At 47.1% G+C, this 13,297-nt stretch overlaps 1 long non-coding RNA gene across 1 annotated transcript; it reads left to right on the forward strand.

Annotated features, from left to right (window-relative positions):
* The first annotated feature begins 9,997 nt into the window (after window positions 1-9,997).
* LOC311443860 lies at window positions 9,998-13,297 on the forward strand. Its single transcript, XR_014697550.1, has 2 exons — window positions 9,998-10,235; window positions 11,905-13,297. It is a non-coding gene; the product is annotated as an uncharacterized lncRNA (long non-coding RNA).

The following is a 13,297-nucleotide window of genomic DNA, read 5'->3' on the forward strand; positions in this document are numbered from 1 at the left end:
CCTCCCCACAGCCTCTGTGTTGGGTTTCCACAGATGAAGACCTACCAGCACACTCTGTTTACCAGGGCGAGATTGGGCAATCTCAGCGTTGCTGATTTGGGAGGCAGAGTGGAAACTTTTGACATTTACGTCTTCTGCCCATTGACCACGAACAAGGTCCCCCCCGCCCCGCTCCCGCTGGGGACAGCGGCTCTATGGAAACACCGCTGGACATCATTATTTATGGTGCTTTAGTCACCCTGGAAACAAAGTAGATGCTACCAGACATGACTTTTAACACAGCTAATTATGTCATTAGTGTCAGTGCCACTTAACGACTGGCATATACCTTCCCGGGACAACGCTGGCGGCATCTCCATGGGGATGACCCCGCTCCGTGCCACAGTGGGGACACACGCAGGGTGCTCCAGCACTGTGGGGTGGCCTGGTGGCTGGCCGTGGCCATGCAATATCACCAGGGGCACGCTTGTCAGGGAACCCAGAGCCAAAGCTCATCCCAGCTGCTATTCCAACAGCTCTGCAGCTCCATGGGGCATTTCCATGTCTGCAGAAGGCTTGGCTCTCCTGCTCCAGCTAAGAAGCTGAGCCCCCCTCCTTTAGCTTGCCTCAGCTCTTTTGGGGACCATCTTTATTAAAATTAAATTTATGGGCAGAATATATTTCTTTACCTAGCTGTTACAAATCCAGTGAAAGACACTTCCTAGAAAGTTTGGGGTAAAACTTGGGATTATTTTATTATTTATTTTTTAAAGAATTTCCCTAATATGCTATGCATTTGCTAAAAAACACTGTTTGGGGGACAAGAAACCGCCCATGATTTCAGTTGGATTTTGTAAACACCCTGCCCCAAAACATTTCCCACCGACACTCCTGTGCGCAGTACTTCAGCCTTTCCTTTCCAAAGGAGGCTCTCAACTCTCTCAACTCAAACTTACGGAAGCAAAACAAGTGATTAAATGGGAAAAAGAAAAACAGACTAAAAGCAAAGTGAAAACCATGAAGAGGATCTGTCTCCAAGCCATGCCTCACCATGGCATGGGAGACCTCCAGCTGCAGGCAGGGAGCCCTTGCAGGCTCTAATGAGGAGAGCTATAACGACCTCCTCTGCATTTAATTCCACTCCGTGCCCTTTGCCCCAGTGGGCAGGGATCAGGGCTGTGTACTCACAGCAGAAGTTGTGCCTTTGTTCTTCTGGGCTCATAATAATGCCTCTTATTTCCTCCTCAGCTCTACATACCTGGAGCCAACTTGTTGTTGATGGGGCATCACGAAGTCTAACAGCATCATAACCACACAGAGGTTTCGGGGCGATGCACACATTTCAACAGGCTGATCCTCAACACAGGCAGGTGGCACCTTTCCATGGTGAAGCACAGGGATCACTTCCATAGAAATGAAAAACGGATTGAATCTCTATATCCCTCCGTTGCTGGGGCAGAAAGCAAGAAGGGACCACAGGTGAAATGGGAGCTGGCAGCCAGCATGATGCCTGCAGCACTCTGCAGCCCAGGGCAACACAGGAAAATAGACACAGGGATGGGTGGGTGGGCTATGCCAGGAGAGCTCTACACAGCCACCAGGAATTCTTTTCCAGAAGCGTGGGAATTGGCTTTTCTTGTTCCCCCTGGCCTGGGGAAGATGAATTGCTTCACTAGCAGATGATCAACTTCATATCCAGCTCAGCTGGGGACTGGCCTGGTACAGGAGCAAAACTTTAACGGAGAATATGTAAACTAGTGGGGAGACAGATGCTGTGGATTTGAGCCCAAAGCACTGAGAATAAATCCAAGTGCCTCGTGGATGTTTTTCAACAGAAAACAAATAGTGTAATTTTAAAGAAGGCAGTAAGGAATCAGTCTTCTGGGGGTTTGGGTTTCAGCTACATACTTTAGATGTAATGGCATTTTTTAGTCTTTTGATGCTCATGTTTACCCCACCATGTTCAGCGGTCCCTATCACTCCGCAGGAGCAGGACCAGCTCCCCTTGGACATGGGCACAGCCACCTCTGCCACCTGCTTCACAACCCTGCAAACTGGAAGCCTCTTACTGCAAGGCTTGGGCTTGAGGACACTTGTTCCTGCATTGGTCCCATCCCTTTCCAGCCCAGCTGAAACCAGCAGCAGGCAGGGAGGTCTGGAACACGACCCCATCTGGCAGGATGGCATGGTGGCAATGCCTCCAGCTTCCCACAACAAAGCCTTGGGGGAAGGATGGACTGAAGGTCCTAAACACACTGGCAGAGCCTGGTTGTCGCTGTTCTCCATGTAACACCCTAAGCAAGCCAGAGTGATGCTGGTACACGTGCAATACAGGCAGCACCTTTCCTCAAGTCCTTTTTAAAAACCAAGAGCTAGAAGATAAATTTGGTCCTGAAGGCAGTGCAAATCCAAAGAGACTTCGCAGAAGCCTCTCCCATGCCCACCACCACCAGACTCTGCCCCCAGGTGTCAATTATTTTGAAATTGAATCCAGCTGAAGAGCACCTGCTCATAAATATCCACAAATCCACCCACATCCTGTTTGCATCATCACTGGTGTACTTTGGTGGGAAAGAACATGAATAAATGACTGACTCACAATGCCTTATTTCTCAAATTTCATGCAGTTTGGGAGTTTTCCTTGTATTTGACATTAAGATGCTTGTTCCTTTTATAACCTTCATTACACATTAGGAAGAATGCATGCAGACCCAAATAGCTCTTGAATTTATAAATATGCTGCAATTGATGTATTTCATTTTACAATTATTGTGATAAACAAACGGGATATTTCAGTAATGCTTGAATGTGCTCTGTAAGTAATGCCTTTCATTGTCCTTTAATTGTATGTATTTGGTAAATGAGCTTTAAAGGTTGAATTAGTATTCATTAGGCACAGGCTACCATACATTTTCTGCAACAGAGATAAAATAACCACTTCCTCTAGTCATGCCACAGCTGAGTGGCAGCCCAGTGCAATGCACTTTTATTACAGGTATATGTTACCATTTCTTTGCAGACAAGGTCCAATTAGGAAGGTTACAAAGTGGTTATTTTTAGTTAATGGTGGTGTAATGAACATAGGTGTGTGCACTTACCAATTTTCTTATTTTCAGACTCAGAGAAGCAGGGATCAAGCTCTTCCACGTAAGCTAACCTAACCCCTAAAATTAATGAAGCTCCACTAATTTGTCAGGAATGTTATATCTGCATCAGTGCCTCAACTTCACAGCTTCATACATCCCCATGTCATAAAAAGGCAGGCAGGTAACACACAGGTTAGAAACCAGCTGGCAGAGTGATGCCCACAGGTGCCCAGTCTCAGCACAGCAGCTATCACCCAGGATGCACATTTTGCAACCCTTTGCATAATGAAACAAAAACCCATGAGGACACAAAAGCTTCTGTATTCCTGCCCAATTTCTGGCCAGCAGAACCAAAGGCTTTAATAACCCAAATGTTCAGAGCCAGGGATGGTTTTTCCTAGTGGATTAATGAAAGCATGACCTGACAACTCACTAGGCATTAGGTCTCAGCACAGCATAAAACACAGGCAAGAGGCCAAGAAAAGCAGTGGCTGAAGCAGGTTTGGAAGCCCCAAACCCAGCACAGCATCCCAGCTGCAGTTCGTGACATTAAGGAGCAGCAACATGTAAAGCCAGGCTACCCACAGCAGCCCCTCCTGCTCCCCACTCACAACATTTCTGCCTCTGCTGAGCCCAGGGTAAAACATGACAGAAGGAACACACAAAGAAGCAACACAAAACCAAACAGACAAGCTATAAAATTAAGTTAAAATTAAGGCTAAGAAATTCAGATTATTACAATTTTCATCTTCCCGTACAGGCTTCCCCATAAGGCTGTTAAAGCAAGGCAGTGCAAAGAAAGCACAGAGGATGGGTTCAAACTCAAAAAAGGCACCACTTGTTAGAATAACAGCATATCAGATGGTGAGAAAAACTTGGAACTGGAAGTTTGCATACAGCAATAAAATAGCATGATAAAACACAGAATTTAACATGCTCTTGATTTGGCTCTAAATTGCAACAAATGGAAGAAGCCCTGATCAGTGAGCAAATAGGACGTGCTTCATACAGACCGAAACGGGTCAAGCAGCCAATAACTCCATAAATATTTAAATGGCAACAGAGCAGCCCATCGTGTGTATTGCCTGGGGATTTAGGCTAAATAAATGAAGTTGGCCTTTCCAACCTCATCATCTGTGATTCAGTAAATATTGGGGGTACTCAGTCACTGAGTACAGACACTGAAAAAATAAAACAAAAAACAACACCCACATGCACAGAATTTTAAAAGCAAATAAATTCTGGTTTCCAGACTCAAGAGAAGGAAAAGATTAGTTTTTTTAAGTGAGAACAATGAAGAATTAAGTTATTTTGTTGCTTGCAGAAAGGCATCTGAAATTACAAGTAAATAATGTGCGCTGACATCTACAGTCACCATAGAAATAGTTACTTGTGATGAGGGGGAAATAAGATGAACGAATAAACACCCCAGAAAGTAGCAGACCTGTTTGCTTTCTCCAAAGAGTTAGTTGGCTTCTCTGCCCAGTAGTCTCAGTTTTACTTTTCTATTTGCAAAATTAAACACACACGTGCTGGGAACAGTGTTTGCACAGTCACCATGCACCCGTTCCCCTTCACGGGGCTGTCATTACTGAGGTAACAGAGGGGATGGGAAAACCCCAGCATCACTTCTGTTAGCCAAAGGCTTGCCAGCAAGGACACCTGGGGCTCTCTGCCTGTACCACAGAGCCCTAGGGCTGAGCTCACCCCCAAATAAAACCTTCCTTGCCCAGGCTGTGGGCTGCTGACCACTCAGAGGATGCAGAGCAGGGAGAGGTTTTGTAGCCTGCAGACAAATTTGACCTCTAACAAGAGCAGAAAGGCAGCTTTTAGCCTTACCTGCAGCTTTGATGCCCCAGCCCCAAACAGGGTGTCCCTTTATCCCCCGGTTTGGGAACAGGAACAGCCTTCACCCCCCAACAGCTCTCCAGAGGAGGGCAGCACCCCCAGCCTCTCCTTTTAGCTAGCCTGGAACACCTGGTAGCAATTTCTGGCAGAAGATAAGCAGCTTCTAATTAGCAGCCAGGTCATTTGTCACCTGTTCCCACTGAGCAGCACGTGTTGGGTGCTCAGCACCCGCCCAGCACTCCCCCTGGTCCAGCCCAGCAACCTGTGCTTGCAGGAGCCAGGGCAACGTTTGGTGCAGTAGCTGGCAGTGAAGAAAGTTTATTTCTTGTAGCACTGACAGGGCTGCAGCATTTCATTACCTGCTGGTAATGAGGTTCGCCGAGGCGTGACCCCTCTCCGGGAGGCGGCTGCGAGCGATGAATCAGAGCTGCTCTGCTCCAGCTGAGAAACACGGCCTGTGTCGGAAAGCTGCACCCCCAGAAGTTTGGTGAGGGCTGGTGCTATGAAAAGCACACAGAGGAGAGGGAAGAAATATTTGAAGGGTTGTGGGACAATCCTGATGCCTGCTCTAGCTGTTTATCGGCTCGTGGGTGCTGGCAGCAGCCTTCCTGCACCTGTTGTCCTGCCCCAGCAGTAAATGGAGCCCATTTTCCTGCTCTGCTGCAGCACTCAGCCAAAGGGCAGGATGAGGCCACTATGCTGAGCATGTTGTGGGCTGTGCTGCCCCTTGTAGCTATTAGCTCTGCTTCCCTGGTTAATTAAGTGCTTAGATGCAAAACTGGTGCGGAGATGAACAGGGAGGGAGAGGAGCAGGGAGGAAGAACGCTATTTTAAGTAAAGCCTTTCGTTAATCGGGGTGGAAATTTACTGAGAAGAGGAGACCTGTGCATAAGCAGCAGTGCTTTCCCAGGTTTCTGCTTGGAAAATACCCAGGTAATGATGGGTGTGGGCTCAGCCTGTGCAAAGGAAAACCAAAGCACTGAACTTGGAGGAGCGCTGTGGAGAACTTCTGTAGCTGATAGCTCCGGGCTACAAAACGCATTCTGACATGTATTGATTCAGCAGAAAGTCTATAATATGTAATAATGCCACTTTGTCATTTTCTATCCAATTATTTCTGCTCCCTGTCCCTGGGATTTCCCAGCTGAGCGTTATGAAGTGAGCAGGGAGCAACCTCTGCCTTCTGCTTGCTCAGAAAAAAAAAAAGACACAGCCAGTGCTGGAGTAGCTGCTGAAATCCCTTGGTTTAGGCTGGGCAAGGAGGAGGCTCCTATGGCCAAAACACTCCCTACTCTGCTCTGGGATTCTCCCATATGTGCCTGCCCCAGGAAGGTGACACTCAGCATTGCCATACTGCAGATGCCCACCAGCCCCTACAGCAGCGGAGCAGGAGCTGTGGCTGAGGGCCTGGTGGTGGCCACAACCAGCAAGACGTCACAGCAGCAGCCATTGTTGGGAACAAAAAGCAATCTGTTCTTAAAATTTGGAAAAAAAAAAAAAGTCTGAATTAGAGAAAAAAACAACCATGTGGATAAGACTGATGCACAGCACCTCTCAGCTCCTGATGAATCATTTTCCATCCAGCCAGGCAGATGCGCTCTGCAAATGAAAGGAGAAGGGCCAGGCTCAGGGAACATCTGTAGAGATCAGGGAAATAGCACGCTTGTTCTGGCACTTGCCTTGTGCCCCCTCTCAAAGAAAGGCCATTGAAATGTTAACATCCAAATACCCAGAGCACTAATACTTGCAAAAGACAGATGACCTCCTCATTTCCTCTGTCATCCAGCATTTAGTCATCTCGCACACTGTGATAAAAAGCAAAATTATGCTGTGCAAACGAAGTGAACTTTCACATCAGCTCATCTGCTTCTTTTCCCTTAAACGTTGCAATTATTGTTTCTATTGCACAATCACTCCTTACTGCGCTGGATGCATTATTAATATGGAGGAGCACAGGCTCTTTTACGAGCTGTTAACATTCATTAGCACTCTTGGTCCCAACACAGAGCCAACCTTTCCCCTGCTCATTCCCATTCACGGCGTGGCACCGACAGCAGCGGGGACGGGGATGGGAATGGCACTGATGGAGAATTCCTCTGGTGGCTTCACCGGGCTCTGCTCCGACATCAGGCCATGCATTACCCCGCTCCTCACAGTTGTCCCCGGAGACAGGACGAGGCTGGGTGATAATTATCTGGGTTCCCATTGAGCTCCAGGGGTTGCTGGAGGATTTGTTCTTGCTGTCCCGTGCAATCACATCATCGTGGGGTCAGGGCTCCCCTACTTGGAGGCCAGGCAGGCTGAGTGGCTGATGCTTACCGTGGGGCTTTGCCATGCCCACGAGGAGAGAAATGTTGAAAAAACAGCCAAAGTTTTCTAAAACTGAGTTGTTTGCTTAACCACAATGATCCAAAACTCATGGTTCTCCTTAATGTGTAGATAAAAGACGAAAGGTGAGGTGCCCGAGTGTGGCTGCACAGAGTGGGGCTGCTTCCCGGCCTGCTGCTCCTCCTGCGCCTCAACGCAGGCTCAGCAGTGACCCCAGACTGTCCCCACAGCCGAGGCTTTGCTCTGCTGAACTTTTATGAAAGAAATGAGGGATGGGGACCGGGATTGCTCTAGAGGGAGCATTTGCATCTCCCGAAAGCGTTGCTACTGCTGAAGCTTGCTGGCAGGCGGTGGGCGCAGGCTGGCAGGCGGCCTGGGAAATGAAGCCAGCTCCTGGGTGGCTTCCTCTGTGCTTGGTACAAAGTCCTGGGGACACCAGTGTGGTGGGAATGTGACACTGGGGCTGACAGGGGCCCCAAGGAGCTGCCCCCAGCTCCTCCAGGCCTGGTGCCCAGGACTCGCTCTTGGTGTCCCTGTCACCGCTGAGGAAGCGGGGCCCCACGCTGGCTGGGGTACGGCCGCCTGGTGCTTAGCTTCACGGCTGTGGTGACAAATTTGAACAGTGAGCAAGGACCTCGTGGCACAGAAATACATATAGCAGATGATGTGGTCTTGTGCTGCTATAATCATTGGACTCAAAACCCTTGACTCTGCAGCGGACCCTCCCGGCTCTGTCCTGCTGTGCCGTGGAGCTGCAAACCCACCAAACCCACGTGAGGAGCCCACCTGAAGCAGCCGGCCCTGGGTTTCCACCAGCTGCCAGCCTGTGCAGAGCTGGAGGGCTGAGGGCTCACACTTCATCACCATTCAGCCCCCGGTGCTCCCTGAAAGCCAGAGGCCTGACCTTACCAAATCCCAGCCACTACTTTCTATCTCCTGTATCTGTATTGCACAAACACATAAAATATCACAAAGCAAAACTCCAAGGGATGTTTATCTAAAAGCAACTAGTGAAGGCAAAGCAGCAACTTCAATGTTTTTCTGCTACTAGACAGCAGCTGCTAATCCTTAATGAATGGTGCCTGTGCGAATCCAGCAGCACCATTTATATTATCTGACCTTGGTGGAGTTGACTCATTAAGTGTTATAAATAGCTGCTCCTAATAGGCAGTCGGTGTACAGGTGCCTTGTGTAATGACTGAGGAACAATCACAAACTAATTCCCCACTGATAATTCATAAGATATTTGAATAAAAATAAGGCTGTATTTGCATAGCTCCCCAGAAGGAAGTTATCTCCCTGAAAAATATTCTGGTTTGCAAACTGCATTAGTCAATGACTTTAGCACAGTCACATTCACAAGAAATTATGCTAATACATGTGGAAGATTACATTTCCTTGGAAAAAAAAACAGAAAGAAAAGAAATAAGTGCAGTAAGACAGAGGAGAGCCCAGATGACTGCAGCGCGCTACGCTGCCCCGAGTAATTGATTGCTGCACCCATTCAAATAAATCGTGCTTTGTTAGGGAAAAAAATTAGGCAAGTTAAAATCTGATAGCTATAGCTTAGTATTTAATAATCAAATGCAATTCAGGATGTAATTACAGTATGGATGCGTTCTGTTGTGCTCAGCCCCCATCGTGTTGCATCCCGGGTTAGGAGCTACATCCAGGGCTCGCTCCCTGCAAGCCAGGCAGACCCCAGTGCGAGCACAAAACGGGGACGATTTCAGTGGTGGGGGTGTGGTGCCTTTGCCAAAACCCTGAGTTCTTAATTGCCAGCTTTGAAAGTTGTGTTTCTTTCAATAAGGCCATTAAGCTCTGCCTTAAATCAGCTTTTTAGTCAAAGGACGATACCAACATCCTCGTGACCTCGAAGCGTACCACCAGCTGAAAAAATCACGAGAAAAAGGCTCTCCTGAATGAAGCCTATGGTCTGGTTTGTGAATCTTTAACACACATTCCTGCAGCTCTGTTCAACACTCAGCAAACTCATATTCTCTTTGACAGGGTAGACATTTTCATAAAGTATTTATAGCAGCTAAGCAAAATAACCACATTGCTGGGGACCTGAATTCTCAATCATTGCTTATAAAGTAACAGCTTTTTTAACTGAGATCTTCAGGAGTCTGTTCCAAAATCCCAGCCTTCCTTATTTATACTATAAACAGTAGAGAAATAATAAAATGGAAATGCAATTAAACTGTGAACTGTGGGTTGTTTTTTTTTTTTTCTCTTTTTTCTTTCCAGTGGAGAATAGAGCATCTATAAGAATACATTTATAAATCTTGAATGTTTTGTACAACTGGATTGTAAAAGAATGGAAACACCACAGTATTGCCCCAACGGGGTGTTGGAAGTCCCGTCCAGACTGCAGAAGCCACAGGGGAGGGAACAGAAGTGACTTGGTGGGTGAAGCCCTGCCGTCCTGCTCCCAGCAGAGGCTCCTGGTGAAGAGCAGAGCACTGCTGGCTGGTTTCCAGTGCCCATGTCCAGCAGCAGCAAACCTGCCTCTGAAATATCTCCTCCTCTCCCAGGGGGTCCCAGGCTTCAGCCGGTCTTCCAGAACATGGATGTGTTGGCTAATCCTTAAGTAATCTCCTTTCATCAGTGGTTTGCTCTTTGACATCTTTTTTCCAAGTGTTTCAAAGACCTTTAATTAAGAATCAAAACCCTCTTAAGATGGTGGCAATACCCTGATTTGACACAGTCTTAATTGAATCAGGAGAGGTTGAAAGGCCAAACTACATCAAATAATTGGAGTGTTCCTCGAGGACCACTTTTGACCCTTGGTTCTCCAGGGGCTGGTGGTGGCCAAATCCTATTTTTGTCCCTCAAAATACCACAAACACTTCTGACTGACCGGGTCTGCCTGCTGTAAGCTTGCAAGCTGCAGGGCTCTGCTTTGCTGCCTTTAAAGTTGCTGGTTTTAACAGTGGCAGGAAGATCAGGACCTAACAGATGTAAAAGCCTCTGCCCCAGGATCTGCATTTTGTAAGTCACTTGATATTTTCCATTTTAAATTACTTCTCTAAATGTGGCTTGCTGGTCAATTTAGCGATATAAGTGCTTCTGATGAGCTCTCAGTGTAAGACAAATAAGCGGGTTTCAGCAATATGACTCTTAATGTTTCATAGAAATTATTAAAAAATCATAAGTGAGTGTTTCTTCCCACTAATTGCCAGTTTACAGTCATGCTCCTGTTGCCTTCTTTAAGGTGTTTCACCAGTCAGACCTTTAAAAAATGTAGAAGGAAGTAGGAGAAGACATCTGTTATGATAGATTGGATGCAGACAACTATAAAAAGAAAGAAAATGGGAAAACACAGGCAATATCTCTGCGTTTCTCTGGGTTTTATGGGCAGCAGAAGACTCATCCACCACCACCGCCAAAATACACTGCCTGTAGGCAAAGATTTCCATTAGCAGGGTACCGGGAACAAAATACAAAATCACTGCTTTGCACAGTGTTCACCAGGGGTAATGAATTGGGGATCGATTCAGAAGTAATCTGACTCCCGTTAAGTTTGCAGGGACAAAACCATGACGGATGGGATGGGGGATGAGAAATTCCAGCCGGGCTGGGCAGGAATTGAGGCTGGCATGCAGGAGCAGCCAGCCTGCCGCGAGGTTTCCCCACGCCTTTCCAAGCAGGGGCACCAACTACAATTTCTTGCTCCGCTGTCGGCAGCGACAGGGCCACCAGCCTGTGCTGGCATTGATGGGAAGGGCCCAGCCCTGCCCCTGAGCCTCGTCCTTCTGAGAAACACGAGGCTATTTAAAGCTTGTAATGGTAATTATTTATAAGCCACCTTCATGAGCTGCGTCTTTCATTTTGCCTACGCTTTTCCCTGCCTCTGGAGGACAATCCAGCTAGTGCTGGATTTAATAACCTGGCCCTGCCCCTAACCCTTGTGGACAAGCTGCTGCTTTTCCAGCAGGCACCCTCCTGCCTGCCACGGGGATGAGGGTTAGTCCTGAGGTCCACTGCAGCATCAGCTCTGCAATTGCAGTCTGTTTGCTGACTCCAAAATCCTCTAATTGGGATTTCCCCAATTAACAGCCTCTTCATTGTTTCTCCCAAGCCACCAGGAACTGCCGTTTCACCTTCTGAACACTCAGCTCCCCTTAGTACCTGCTTTTGACCTAATTCTTGCATCAAGGACAGCACATACTGGTGTGAAACCTGGGGACAGAAAACAGATTAGGACCCCATTTCACAATTCATATCCCCATTGCCCGTTTTTAATGCGTTACTACAAAGCAATACTTTGTAAATCCTTTGTGCAGTAATGGTGAGTGATGGAGACGCTCATCACTGGGTGCTGGGCTTTGAGCACGGAGCTTGCTTCTGGCATCAGCACAGCCAGGCTCGGCTGCTGGAAGCAACAAACTGCCTGTGCACCAAAATAGAAAAAAGAATTAAGTTTCTTGCCAGCTTCTTGGGGAAATAGCGGTGGAAATAATGCATTCGTGGGTATTGTTTGTGTGCTGTGAAGCAGGACTGATGCGAAGGAGTGAGCAGCTCAGCAGTGCTGCAGCAATGCTTTCCCAAAGCTTTTCCTGACAGTTCCCTAGCTCCAGGTGGCTGTGCTAATATTAGCAGAAGGAGTTTTGACTTTGGTTTTCTGTCAAACTGGCGTTTCTGGCTTACGCTCCTACAGGTGCCCGTGAGGTCTGGGTGCATCACCAACCCGCAGCCCAAGGGCTCACAGCGCGTGGCTTAGCTTTGACCAGGACCCACAACCACAACGTGCAGAAAATCTTTTAAAAACTCATTTTTTGCCAAGTCTTTTGAAAAACACATTAACTGGAAGCAGATTTTTTTTTTTTTTTATTGACAATGGCTACTGTATAATGGCAGCAGGGAACGGGCCCGCATTAAATCCCGAGTGTAACTTAGTGTTAATGGGATCTTTTCACCACCAGCCACAACGAGGAGAAAGCCTCCAGCGAAGGTGCAAGGTCCTGAGTCCTCCACTGATCTAAAAATATTCCTGGCTGCTTGATAAGAGGTTGGCTCCCCCAGGACTTTACACTGCTCGTGGTGATGACGTCTGCTCTCGTGTCACGTAAGGAGCAAGGCTTCTACAGCTTGGGGTGGATTTCTGCACTTTAGACTCTATGTGAAAATGTAAATGATCGACCTCGCTTCCAAATAATTGCAGTTTTCCACCATATGTTGCTGAACTAACACGAAGCTATTTTGGTGAGCGTCCACGTGCTTTGCAGCTATAGGTAACGAAGGTGCCTCCGAGAGCTCCCTGCCTCCCTCCAGGGATAAAGAAGCCATCACAAGCCTCTAGCTTTAGAGATTCTTATTTTCATTAGCTTTTATTTAAAGAAACCGCTTGAAAGTAAAGTTCTGGGGGGGAAAAAGAAGAAGCCTTCCTAAGCACAGGGTCTGGAAGATCGCAGTTCTGAGTAAACGTTTATGGCTGAGCTATAAAGCGCCGGTAATGGGAATGCTGACAGTCTGTTAACCACAGTGGTCCCAGCTGGCCCCGCTGATAATAAATTACACGAAACGAGGAGCAAACAGGACTCTGATTCACCAGGGCTGTGGGCAACAGAGTGGTAAAAACAAGTCGGGTTTCAGCACTGCCTCGTGTTTGTTTTTTTTTTAATTTATTTTTTTATTTTTATTTTCCCAGCTGGTATTTTGACCCAAAGGCTGGAGTGTTTTGAATTACTGGTGTGTGTGTTAAGACTTTATACTGTGAATATTTCAACATATATGAATCTTTAATATGCCACCGCTCAGCTTAGCTCAGGAAATTTGAAAATTATCTGTGTAGCGACTACACAGCTTTCATAAAAACATTGTTATACGATGTACCAGCAAAACAACAAGCTTAAATTTGCCATAGTACTGGCTGCATGCTTGCAATCAATTTAGCTTTGTACAAATGCAAAAATGTTCCCCGTGGGAATGTGCCGGAGATCCGATTTTTCCAGTGCCTATGGAACGCTGTAAAGGGATCAAAAGTGACCCCAAGCAGCATGCATATGGATGTTTCACTGCACAGCCTATTAAAATGTTCCCAATTTAAAATA

The sequence above is a fragment of the Aythya ferina genome (genome assembly GCF_964211825.1).
Source record: "Aythya ferina genome assembly, chromosome: 13".
Lineage (NCBI taxonomy): Eukaryota > Metazoa > Chordata > Aves > Anseriformes > Anatidae > Aythya > Aythya ferina.